Genomic DNA, 12,986 nt, shown 5'->3' with positions numbered 1-12,986 from the left:
TGAATGGACCAGATACTATTAACACATCACATTGATCAACCTTCATAGAGCATATCTCATTATTTAGAAATAATACCTCTTATTATAACATATCTCTACACTTTTCCTCCAGAAGACCAACAGAGAACATTTTCCCTGCTTACATATTGTACTCACACTACTTACTTTTTAAGAGTGATGCATTTCTAGATATTTTTAATCACTCAAAAGATGTGGTATACGCATAAAATAGGTCCCCTCAGTACTAGTAAATGCTCTAAATGAGCTCTAATAGCCTTTTAAACTCCGTACAAAGAAAGCAGAACCAAAGTCAAAATCAAACTAAGAATAATCAAAAGCTAGATACTAAAAATCAAACACAAAATAAGACAAAAAATATTTCAGATCAAACCACTATATTCACACAAATATATAGAAAAACATAAACAAAATAAAAGAGAGAATTGGTAACTAACAGCTAGTTGGGCATAACTGTGATTAAATTAGCTTTTAGCTAACTAGTACAAGCCATCCCTATGGAGAGAGTTGATAGACTCTGTGTGTGTGTGTGAGAGAGAGAGAGAGAGAGAGAGAGTATTGTTTAACTGACCTCCATCTAACTTATAGCTATTAACAAAAAGTATTGTTTAAATGACCTCCAGCATGTATAATTATTAATTAGAACATATTAAATATGGTGAAACAGAAGCATGTATAATTGGAAAATATTAAATTTGGTGAAAATAAGTGATTAATGAAGACACTAGACTAGCATAATCAAACCTTCTTTTGATTTCCAATTGTAGAATTTGTCAAATAAAATATTTATTAGAAAATAGAATAAATTAATCAAGTGTAGCAGAATTTTATTTAGAGTAACAAAATTCTATTTACACATATATATATATAGAGAATAACAAGAATTACAAATCATTGCTCCCAACACTCCTTAGTACATAATTTAATGAGTTTATAGTCTTCTTTTTAACGTGCCTCAGGAGACCAAACAACACAACAAAAAAGTATTGAAATAAGAATAAGCACCACTTAAGTAGAAAGAAAAAAAAACAGTTAATAAGCAAGCAAGACCATTAAAAGCTTATTTAACGCATGGCTTGTTCATAACAGTTCATTTAATAAGTAATTACGCAAATATAACAAGAAACCTGTATTCCAACAAATAAGATTGTCCTGGCATATAATTGGAAGAAAGAAAATACCTCCTCCATTCATATCAAGCCATGACGACGATCGGGCCAATCCAAAAGGAGTCGATGCCAAAGGATCGGGCAAATCCCGAAGTAGTAAGAGGGCTGCTAGTGCAGACCCTTCCATCTCGAACAAGAGACGAGCTGTCAGTGCAGACCCTGCCAATATAATGCCTAAAAACTTGGTGCAAACGACTTCTTAGAACTAAACAAGTCAACAAATGAATAGGAAATTTTTGATGATAAACTACATACCAACAACAACCTCTGCTCTAACTAATGGACTTCCATCTGAAGCAACGCTTAATAGGCTTTTAATAATACTAATCTCTGCTCTAATTTTTTCATCATTATCACTGTTGACGCCGTTTTTCGTCAAACAGTGAAAAAAGAGCATATAAACAACAATTGACAATGGCCAAATACAATAAAACAAATCAAACACACGATTTTTACGTGGTTCAGCAGTTAAATCTGCCTAGTCCACGAGTCTCTGTTATTAATCTCAAGATTATCTCTGAAAATTCTTAAGCATGAATTCTTCAGAGTTTTCTCTCAAGGTTCAGAATTTCGGTCCTTTACAATGGTGCATGGCTTCTCTATTTATAGAGAATGATGCAGAATACTATCCCACATATTTTGGGTAGTTACTCTTTTTGTGTAAATTAAATAAATGGCTTTAAATGCCTATAATCAGATATAAAAGGAAACGTCCCTGAAGACCAGGAAACGCATAACTAATCAAATAATATCCCACGATTCTAGGGGATTTACATTAATGAATGAGGATTATATCTCATATTTATAATACTTGTAAATATTCAGAGTGATTATTGCGTATCTCCAAGGCTTTAGTCTCCCAGGTTTCCTGTCACCTTTCGAGCTGGAGACATCTTCCGAGGTCACTCAACCTGTTCGAGATCGTATGCGCGTCGAGCTCGGGAACCCTGATCCGAAGTTGTCTCCGAAGATGAATGTGTTCCTGGAGCTATCTTTCGAGATCATGAACTCTTCGAGGTCACCATACTCGAGATCGTCCATATCCTGCAAGCTCGGCATATGATCCTGGAGCCTGCTTTCAACCTTATGAGTCCACTTATTTGCGAATCCAACTTTCGAGGTCATAATTAACATGGCTCGAAATCTGGGTATAACATTTTGCCCCCTCAAAAGTATTTGTTCGAATCCTAAGAGAATGAAACTTTTGAACTACTTTCCTTGAGAACTGTATCGTCACACCTTTGAAAATGGACACGCGTCAGCTGGGTATTGCTCACTTTAGGTACTTGAGTACCTTGGAAACACGCCCACGATCGTCCGTCTGACAACTTTTCGGCGCCTTCTTGTCATTGATCCCCATCCGTTCGATCTAGTGAGGATTTCATTCGACGCTCTTGATTAATTCATTTTTCCCACCTATATATATAAGACCCCACTCTTCATCTTCTTCTTCACTTTTACCTTCATTCGCCATAAGCAAGAAAAGAAGATAAACAAACCCAGAGACCTCTTTGCAAAGTTCCTATTCTGTGCATGTTTTCTCGACTAAAGAAACAAAGGAATCCTGGTCTGTTCGAGTCAGTGAGTTCTTTCCTGCAACCTCTTCTTCAATCGACAATCTCTCTGCAATTGCCATTACTGTGTAAGTATGCCATTTTTGTTTTCCAATTTGCCAGTTTTTATTTAAACTGTTCTTGCTGTGTATCTGTATATACTGGTTTGCATCCACGATAGGAAGTTTTAACCCGATAGGTTTTCATGCTTTTTCTACTTTCATCCTGGATTTTCGTCTCTGGTTTATACCCAGTTTTGACGTTTGAGTGTGGTTCCCATTTTCTGGGTTTTGAAATTTTTAGGCAACGTTTCTTGTACACTAAGTTTTCGGATAAAAACATGGGCCTTGACAAATGCACGAAACTCAAAGATGCCTTTCCTGGTTAACCACCATTCTTCTTTCCCTTGAATTTTGAAATTTTCAAAAAATTATCCACGCTCCTTTTCTCTTTCGTGGAATACACGCCCCTGACTCTTCAATAAGGGTCTTAGTATTTAGTCTCGTTCCTAAATTTCCGAGCTCAACCCATCGAGCTCGTGATTCTTGCATGCATGGCCCTCACCATTTTTTCTTTCTCGTTAGATGTCATAGAATCTGAAAAGACGGTGGGGGTCATTGCTGACAATCCCTTACGAGCCGAAATCTCCGAGCCCAGAATCGCTCTTCACCCGGAACCAACGTCGGACAAGAGAATACGAGCTTGCACGCGAGCAAGAAGACATTCGAGCTCACTATCGCCGCCAGATAGACGAGGTCATTGAAAAGAAGAGAAGAGTTCTTCGGGAGGCCCTCTATCCGGAGCCCAATTCAGGACCTAGGCCCATTCCCCCCGACCCTGCGCTAAAAGTCACTGTTGCGTATCATATAGGGGAACTCTAGTTTTCATTAATGGGGGAAACTTCATCCTCGCAGCCGAGGAAGGAGATGTTCGAGGCCAAGCTCTACTGGAGCACGGTTACCACAACTAGCCAAATATCTGAAATCCTGGCCTTCCATGGCCTTAGCTCGTCAGACGCCTTTAAGTGTCGAGTTCCGACCAGCCATGAACGGAGCTGTTTCGCTCCTGGCGGCCGCGACGCCACAGTGAGATACGCGGCATGGATCCAGGAGCACATGAGGGCAGGAGCTTTGCTGCCCTTGAAGTCTTTTTTCAAAGATTTTACTGATTTCGTTGGGTTGGCACCGTTCCAACTCAACACCAATTCGTACAGGGTGCTGTCTGCCCTGAGGTCCTTGTACCACGAGCTGGGGTGGGAAGGACCTTCACCTCAAGAGATATTATATCTCTTTTGTTTAAAAAGTAACCCCTCCCGAGCTCGGGGAGGGGATGGTTTTTATTACCTCTCGAGCTACCCCAAGGAGACAAAGGTTTTTGGGGATCTCCCCAACCACCCGCCTGATTTCAAGAGGGCCTTCTTCTGGACAGGTTGTCTGTCCCCGTCTCGACATTATTCGTTCAGGCGGATTCGTAAGTATTCTCATTACTTTTATTCTTGAGCTCGAGACTTTAGTTCTTAAATCCATATTTAGACGAAATGTGTTTCGCTTTTCAGCTAATTTTAAGCGTCCCACCCCCAATGAAGCAATGATGAGGCACAGAGAGGCCTTGCTCCAACTTCCTTATGGCAGGAGGTCTCTCTCGTATCTATTACACGAGGACAAGCTCCGAGCTTGCGGGTTGTTGGGAGAGGGCCAGTCAACCTCTGACTGGTCCAGTAAAAAATATGAACACTGGGAGGAGGTGCCACTGCCCACAGGCGCCCTTCCTCAGAGGAGAGAAAGGAAAACATCACTCCCAGTTCGCTTGAGAAGTCCGCGTTCTGGGAATGAAGCCAACGATGAAGCCTCGAGCTCGGACTCAGATGAAGGTAAAACCCTTCCTACTTCGCAAATGTGGTCCCCCACTTTACTAAAACACAGGCCCAATAGGTTAGTCTCGTGCCCACAGGATAGATACCACTTCTACATATGGAGTTGGGTAGACGACTGTGTTCATAGGTTTGATAGTGGGCTCAGGAAATACGACACCATGTACACCACGGACGAGGTGTGGAATGGGATAGCTGTGCAGTACGGGACCAATGATTATAGGGACCTCTCGAGGTTATCACCAACTTATAGGGAAGGCACTCCCCCCGCCTCCTCTGAAGACGGGGGAATTTCATGGTCCCCAAGCTCGAGCTCGGGGGAGAGTTCCAGTTAGGTTTCTTCTATCATCACTCTATATGTCTGTGATACTGAAATAACTTGATGTACACTTCTCTTTTACTGACTCACTGTGTTGTGACTTGTGCAGGCGAGATGGACTCCGACCTTGACACCCTTATCGACAATGCAGGCGCTAAGAGGAGAAAACGCCCTAGGGCGGGGTCACTGAAGACCAGCCAGCCGGGCAAAGGCTCCAAGAGATCCAAGAAGACACCTCCCCTTGCCCCGCCGGTTTCGAGCTCTGTTGCTGCGCCGACTGTCCAGGCCAGCGCCTCCACGACAATGCCATCCTCGCAGGCCATCATCTCTGCGGTTTCACCGACGTCGCTAGTTGGTGCCCCTGCCATTGTTGAGTCCCAACCTCCTGTGGTGGGCGAAACGTCTTCTGCTCAACTTTCCAGAAGACCTTTTGCTTCTCGAGTTCAGAAGCTAACAATCTCCACCCATATGGACTCATATGTGGTGGACAATGCTGCTGGACCTCACGGATCTACGCTGATCTCAGATGTCATGTCCCGGATCGGCCAGAGCTATGGCAGTTTCGAAGCTCCCCAGTGGCAGTGCTTAACCGGCACCCGAGACCGCACTGTTCTTTATGAGAAGAGTATCGAGCACACTGCTGCGGTAAGTATTCTTCTATATTCCTTTTGCTTACATTCATACTGACCTGAGGCTAATGGTGGTTTCTTCCTTTTTTCAGGCTCTTGCCTTCACTGCCCAGCTCAATTATGAGCTGAACAGCGAGATCCATTCGAGCAGGACTCATGCTCAAGAGGCGAAGGACCTCCACCTTAGAGCGAACGACGATCTGAAGGCGGCGAATGCTAAGCTCGAGGCAGTGGTTAAGGAGCGTGAAGACATGGCCAAGGAGCTCAGAAAGCTGAGAGCTGAACTCGAGGAGCAAAAGAAAGATAACACCCAGCTTTGGGAGACCAATAAGAAGCTCGAAGAGGACAAGGCCGCCACCTTCGACATCATAGAGGATGCCAAAACTCGCCTTCTTGCCGAGTACAAAGAAAAGAAGGAAAAGGCGGTCGACTCAGCCATGTACCAGATGTGGGCTTATAATGAAGATCTGGACACCAGCTTCTTAGGTCCCCACGAGGCACCGCTTCTTGAACGATGGAATGCTCGGCTCGAGAAGGAAGAGGCTGAACATCTCGAGAAGGAGAAGGCTGCTCTGGACACTGTTTCGGAGGGAGCTCAGGAGGATAGTCATGCTATTCGTCCTGGGGGGTCCGGTGCCACTGACGCTGAGAAGGCCAAGGAGACTCCTCTTCCTTGAATCTGACCTCGGGGAGATCAGTTATCGGGGCTGCGTCCCCTTATTTCTGTAATTATTTTAATATATGCCCACGGGGCTGATACAATTTCTTTTACCATTCTTTTATATGCTTTACATTTCTTGGCTCGAAATATTTTGCATATTTTTATATTGATGAGCCGGTTATGTTTATTTAATTCATACAAACATAGTTTGGATTTAGGCTTGAAATTCGATGCATTCATGCATAGTTTATTCGAATTATCCGCTTCCGACCTTGTTACTTATCAAGGTCGGATATTACTTTAACCATGAACTCAAGAGTACTTATATGGTATGTAATGTGAATGATCTGGTTATATCTTTTTTTGTTTAGTCACTTTTCCTCATCCTCATTTTTTGTTAAGAGGTTAAAAGTTTGAAACTATTTTTCTCTTAAGATATTCCAGCCTCTGTCTCGACTTGTCTCGTGATAGGTTTAGGCTCCTACTTATCATCGATCAATTTTTTGGCTGGTTTGTTCCAGACCTGTTAAGTTTGCACATCTGGTTAACTCCAAACGTTTTAGATTTTTGGTAGTTCGGTTTTGTCCGAACTATCTAAGCTCGCGTATTTGGTTATATCCAAATACTTCATATGTTTTTGACAACTCGGTTATCTAGGCTCGCGTACTTGGTTATCTCCAAATACTTTTATCTTTTTGATAAGTCGGTTATGTCCAAACTATCTAAGCTCGCGTACTTGGTTATCTCCAAATACTTCATATATATATTTTATTTTTTAATCTGATGGTACATATACCAATGATTCCCCCTTAATATCCTATGAGTGTGACCATAGGTTATTAAATTAAGAGAGATTGCAAAAATAAAAAGAAATTACATATGGAACAAAATAGACCTTTTATTTAATGAAATTCAAAAACAAACAAACAAACTAGTACAGATAGAAAGTCATGGTTACAGGCAACACTTCCTACACTATTGATAGTAAGGTCTAAGGTGTTCGCCATTCCATGCTCGCGGTATCAGGCTCCCATCCAATCTTGCAAGTTTGTACACACCAGGTCGGATGACTGACTCTATCTGGTATGGTCCTTCCCAGTTCGGCCCGAGCACTCCAGCTGCTGGATCTCGGGTTTCCAAGAATACGCATCTTAATACCAGATCTCCCATTCTGAACTTTTGATCTCAAACCCTCTTATTGAAATATCATGTAGTTCGTTGCTGATAAGCAGCGTTTCTCAGCTGAGCCTCTTATCTTTTTTCATCAATCAAGTCTAGGGTTTCTTCAAGCTGAGTGTGATTGGAACTTTGATCGTAAATCTGAGTTCGAATCGTTGGGATTTCGACCTGGATGGGCAACATTGCCTCGCAGCCGTATGCTAGAGAGAACGGGGTATGCCCTGTTGAGGTCCGAGTCGTGGTCCTATACCCCCAAAGGACTTGAGGTAATTCCTCGGGCCATCGTCCCTTGGCTTCTTCCAACTTTTTCTTCAGAGAACTCTTGAGAGTTTTGTTAATGGCCTCGACCTGACCATTCGCCTGAGGGTGAGCCAAAGATGAAAAACTCTTTATTATGCCATTCTTTTTGTAAAAGCTGGTGAACAAGTCGCAATCGAACTGAGTTCCGTTATCGGATACAATTTTTCTCGGTACTCCATATCGGCATACGATGTTCTTTACCACGAAATCAAGGATCTTTTTCGAAGTTATGGTTGCCAATGGTTCAGCCTCCGTCCATTTCGTGAAGTAATCAACGACGACTACAGCATATTTCACTCTGCCTTTTCCAGTTGGGAGAGAGCCTATGAGGTCGATGCCCCATACTGCGAAAGGCCATGGGGATGTCAACATGGTCAGTTCGGATGGTGGAGCTCGGGGTATCGTGGCGAATCTCTAGCATTTGTCGCATTTCTTCACATACTCAAAAGAGTCTGTTTTAATGGTTGGCCAGAAATATCCTTGGCGTATGATCTTCTTGGATAGGCTATGCCCCCCGGTGTGGTCTCCGCAGAACCGTTCATGAATTTCTTCAATGATTTTCTTAGCTTCGGGAGGGGCTACACATCTAAGCAGGGCATGGAATACCCTCTTCTGTATAGCTTTCCGTCCAGAATGGTGTAACGAGGAAGTTGATACATCAACTTTCGAGCTTGATTTCAATCTTTTGGAAGAATTCCATTTTCGAGATAGTCAACTATTGGACTCATCCAGGTCGGCTCTGTTTCAATCATACACACATCTTCCTCGTCTGGCTCAGTAATGCTGGGTGTTGATAGGTGTTCTACGGGTACAACATTCAATTCTTCATTTTCGGCGGAAGTGGCGAGTCGAGCTAAGGCATCTGCATTTGAGTTTTGTTCTCGGGGAACCTGTTCGATTGCGTAAAATTCGAAATACTCCAATGCAGACTTTGCCTTCTCCAGATAAGCTGCCATTCTTGTGCCACGAGCCTGGTATTCTCCCAAGATTTGATTAACTACGAGCTGGGAGTCACTGTAGCAATGTATGGCTTTAGCCTTGAGCTCCTTTGCTATTCGTAATCCCGCGAGTAGTGCCTCGTACTCGGCCTCATTATTCGATGCTTTAAAGCCGAATCTCAAAGCGAAGTGAAATTTTCTCCCTGCGGGGGTGATCAGAATAACCCCTGCCCCCGCTCCATTTTCATTTGATGAGCCATCGACGTAAAGTTTCCACAGCTCGTGGGCTGTGGTTATTACCTCGTCGTCGGCTATGCTAGTACATTCCACTATAAAGTCGGCCAATGCCTGTGCCTTAATGGTCGTTCTTGGATGGTAGGAGATCTCGAACTGTCCGAGCTCAACAGCCCATTTAAGGAGTCGACCTGAAGCCTCTGGTTTAGACAGGACCTACCTAAGTGGTTGATCTGTCAGTACATGGATGGGATGTGCCTGAAAATAGGGGCGGAGCTTACGAGATGAATGAATTAGACTGAGGGCGAGTTTTTCTATCAATGGATACCTTGACTCTGCCCCCAGTAATCTCTTACTGATGTAATAGACAGGTTTCTGCACCCTCTCTTCCTCTCGAATGAGCACCGCGCTTATCGCGTGTTCGGTGGTTGAGAGGTATAGGTACAATACTTCTCCCGTTTCGGGTTTTGACAGGATGGGTGGTTCAACGAGGTGTCTTTTGAGCTCCTGAAAGGCCAGCTCGCACTCCTCTGTCCATTCAAACTTCTTACTTCCTCTCAATAAGTTGAAGAATGGAAGGCCACGATCCGTTGACTTCGAGATGAATCAGCTCAGGGCGGCCATCCTGCCAGTCAAGCTTTGGACATCTTTATGCTTCCGAGGAGAAGGCATATCAATCAGGGCCTTTATTTTGTTGGGATTAGCCTCGATCCCATGAGAGTTGACAATGAAACCCAGAAATTTTCCTGAAGATACCCCAAAAGTGCACTTCTGAGGATTTAGCTTCATGTTGTATTTTCTGAGCACGCCAAAGCACTCTTCGAGGTCATCAACATGGTTCTCGTTAAGTTGAGACTTTACAAGCATGTCATCAACATAAACTTCCATGTTGTTCCCTATTTGCTCTGAAAACATCATGTTTACGAGCCGCTGATATGTAGCTCCAGCGTTCTTGAGCCCAAACGGCATAACATTATAACAGTATAGCCCTTTATCTGTGATGAAGCTCGTATGTTCTTGGTCGGGGGCATGCATGGGAATCTGGTTATATCCAGAATATGCATCCATGAATGACATCAGGCCATGCCTTGCCGTGGCATCCATGAGCTGATCAATTCTTGGCAGCGGAAAATAGTCTTTTGGGCAAGCTTTGTTGAGATCCGAGTAGTCAATACAGGTTCTCCACGTCCCATTGGGCTTTGGGACCAACACTGGATTGGCTACCCAGTCAGGGTAAAAGGCATCCCTAATGAAATGGTTTTCTTTTAACCTGTCAACATCCTCCTTTAATGCTTTCTTTCTGTCCTCGTCCAGCTGTCTTCGCTTTTGTTGCTTCGGGGGAAAGCTTTTGTCTATGTCTAATGTGTGGCTCGCAACATTCGGGCTTATCCCCACCATGTCTGAGTGTGATCATGCGAAGACATCTTGGTTTTTCTTCAGAAAGAAAATTAATTGCTATTTTGCCTCGTCTCGGAGGTGTTTTCTGACCTTCACCTTCTTCGAGGGATCAGTTTCCTCGAGCTGAATTTCTTCGAGCTCCTCCAAAGGTTCGAGGTCAACTTTCTCCTCAATCCTTGGATCGATCTCCTCGTCAATTTCTAAGACTGTTCCGTCTTTATTTTGTATGATAACGAGTGTTTGAGCGCTCGTTTGTTTCTTTCCCCTCAAAGAAATGCTATAGCACTCCCTTCCTGCCAATTGATCTCCTTTTAATGTCCCGACCCTGCTTGGGGTTGGGAACTTAAGGGCCAGGTGCCTCACAGATGAAACTTCCCCCAGCCCGACCAGGGCGGGTCTCCCGAGCAGTACATTGTAGGCATATGGTAAATATACTACCACAAACTCCATTATCTTGGTCACCGAGACTGGATAGTCTCCCAAGGTCACAGGGAGTTCAATGGATCCCATACAGGCAGTCCCTTCTCCTGAAAATCCGTACAAAGTAGTTGCACATGCCTTCAGGTCGCAAAGGGAGAGTCCCATTTTCTCGAGGGTCGCTTTATAAAGAATGTTGACTGAGTCCCATTGTCTATGAGAACTCAGCGGACTCTCTTGTTGGCAAGCTGAAGAGTAATAACCAATGGATCATGATGAGGGAACTGAACATGGGAAGCGTCCTCCTCAGTGAAGGTTATCGGTTGTGTTTCAATCCTTTGGCTCTTCGGTGCCCTAGGTTCGGGTTCATAAGGAGAACCGTCCCCTGTCTTCAGCTCGTTAACGTATCTCTTTTGAGCATTTCTACCCCCTCCTGCGAGATGAGGCCCTCCCGAGATGGTTATTACGTCCTCTCCATCTATCGACGGGGGCTTGTCTTCTTCCCCAGATCGGGAGTTATTATTTTGTGTCGTCGAAGGCGCGGCTACTCTCTGGCTCACAGTAGTCTGTCCAGTACTCTGGTTTTTGACGTACTGCCGGAAGTAACCTCTCGAGATCAACCCTTCAATCTCATCCTTCAGCTGTCGACATTCCTCAATTGTGTGTCCGGTGTCTCTGTGGAACCGGCAATACTTACTGGAATCCCTCTTGGATTTTTTATTTCTCATTGGGTCCAGACGCCTGAAGGGGACCTGGTTTTCATTAGCCAGGTATATGTTTTCCCGAGACTCGTTGAGCTCGGTGTGCACTTTATATACGGAGAAATACCTTTCTCCTTTCTTTTTCTTTCCTCCTTCAGCCTCGGGGTTATTTCCCTCGCTCTTTTTCCTCTTGGAGGGATTCTCCGAGGTAGGCTGTGGAGCTGCTGGGTCAGCCGAGGTTGAGGCGGAGTTAATGTTTATCGTTGTAGCTTCGGTCTGCGAGGTTTCCTTGAGCGTTGACCTCGCCTCCTCTACATTGACAAATCTCTGCGCCCGTCTGTTAAACTCGGTTATTGACCTCACCGGTTTCCCTTGCATGTCATCCCAAAGGGCACTTCCGGGTAAAACACCAGCCCGGATAGCCATCAGGTGCCCACTGTCATCCACATCTCGAGCTCGGGCGACCTCCAGATTAAATCTTGTCAGATAGCTTTTCAGTGTTTCGCCTGGCTGTTGTCGGACGTTGGTCAAAGTGGATGCCTCTGGCCTGACTCCCACCATAGCTCGGAACTGCTTCTTGAAGTCTCTAGACTACTGTTCCCATGAAGTAATTGAGTGTTTCTTGTACTTTTCGAACCAACTTTTGGCAAGTCCTACCAATGATGTTGGAAACAACATGCACCTGAGCTCGTAACCCACGTTACTAGCTCTCATAATAGTGTTGAATGTACTCAGGTGACTACATGGGTCGGTTTTTCCTTCAAACGTTGGGACGTGAGGAATCCGGAACCCTTGAGGAAATTGAGTGTTAGAAATATGTGGAGCAAACGGCTCGAGCTCCTCATCAGAGTCCTCGTATCGACCATTCCCCCGTTCATACTTTAAAAGCTTAAAGGCTTTTTCGAGCTGATCGATCCTTTCTTGGACTGGGTCCGTGGGAGGTGTTGTCTGGAATTGACAGTCATTGATCATGATTCTAGGTTCGCGTCTCCGTGAGGGATCTCTACGCCCATTCAGGTGATTCCTCAGGTCCGGATTTTTCTGATCTTCCTTCCCCCTACTCTGATTCAGATGATTTCGCAGGTCAGGACGATTCTTGTGGCTTCCAGTATTTTTAATACCTCGGTCGTGTTTACTGACGGACCTGGTCTCTCCGGACTCGTCACTGGTGAAACTCATTGATCGGTCATTTCGCGATGGGTTCTTCCCATGTCACCTCATCTCCGCAGTGCGAGACCGGGACGTCTGAATTTTCTCAGATTGTGCGTCTCTCCGCTCCTGGAAAGTCTCCCTGTGTCCTTGTCTATCCCCCGTACGCAATTGATCCTGATCTCGAACAGGTTGAGCGTTTCTGCGGGGAGGTGAAGGATATCTTATGGGAGACGGAGGGAACCATATAGGTGACGGTGGCTGCCGCCCTTGCCTCGGCCTAGAGGGTCCAGAATTTGCCCGAGATGGGTCAGTCGCGTTCGGTGCACTACCAGGAACCTGAGTCCGAGCCTCGGCAGGAGTTCGGTTATTCTCAGTTCCTGGAGGCACTTCCACAGGTGGATTAGGTGGGACCCGAGTTCGGGTACTCCTCTGTGGCCTAGGAGGGGCA

Source organism: Humulus lupulus, chromosome X (genome assembly GCF_963169125.1).
Source record: "Humulus lupulus chromosome X, drHumLupu1.1, whole genome shotgun sequence".
Lineage (NCBI taxonomy): Eukaryota > Viridiplantae > Streptophyta > Magnoliopsida > Rosales > Cannabaceae > Humulus > Humulus lupulus.
Note: the sequence above shows the minus strand (reverse complement) of the source record.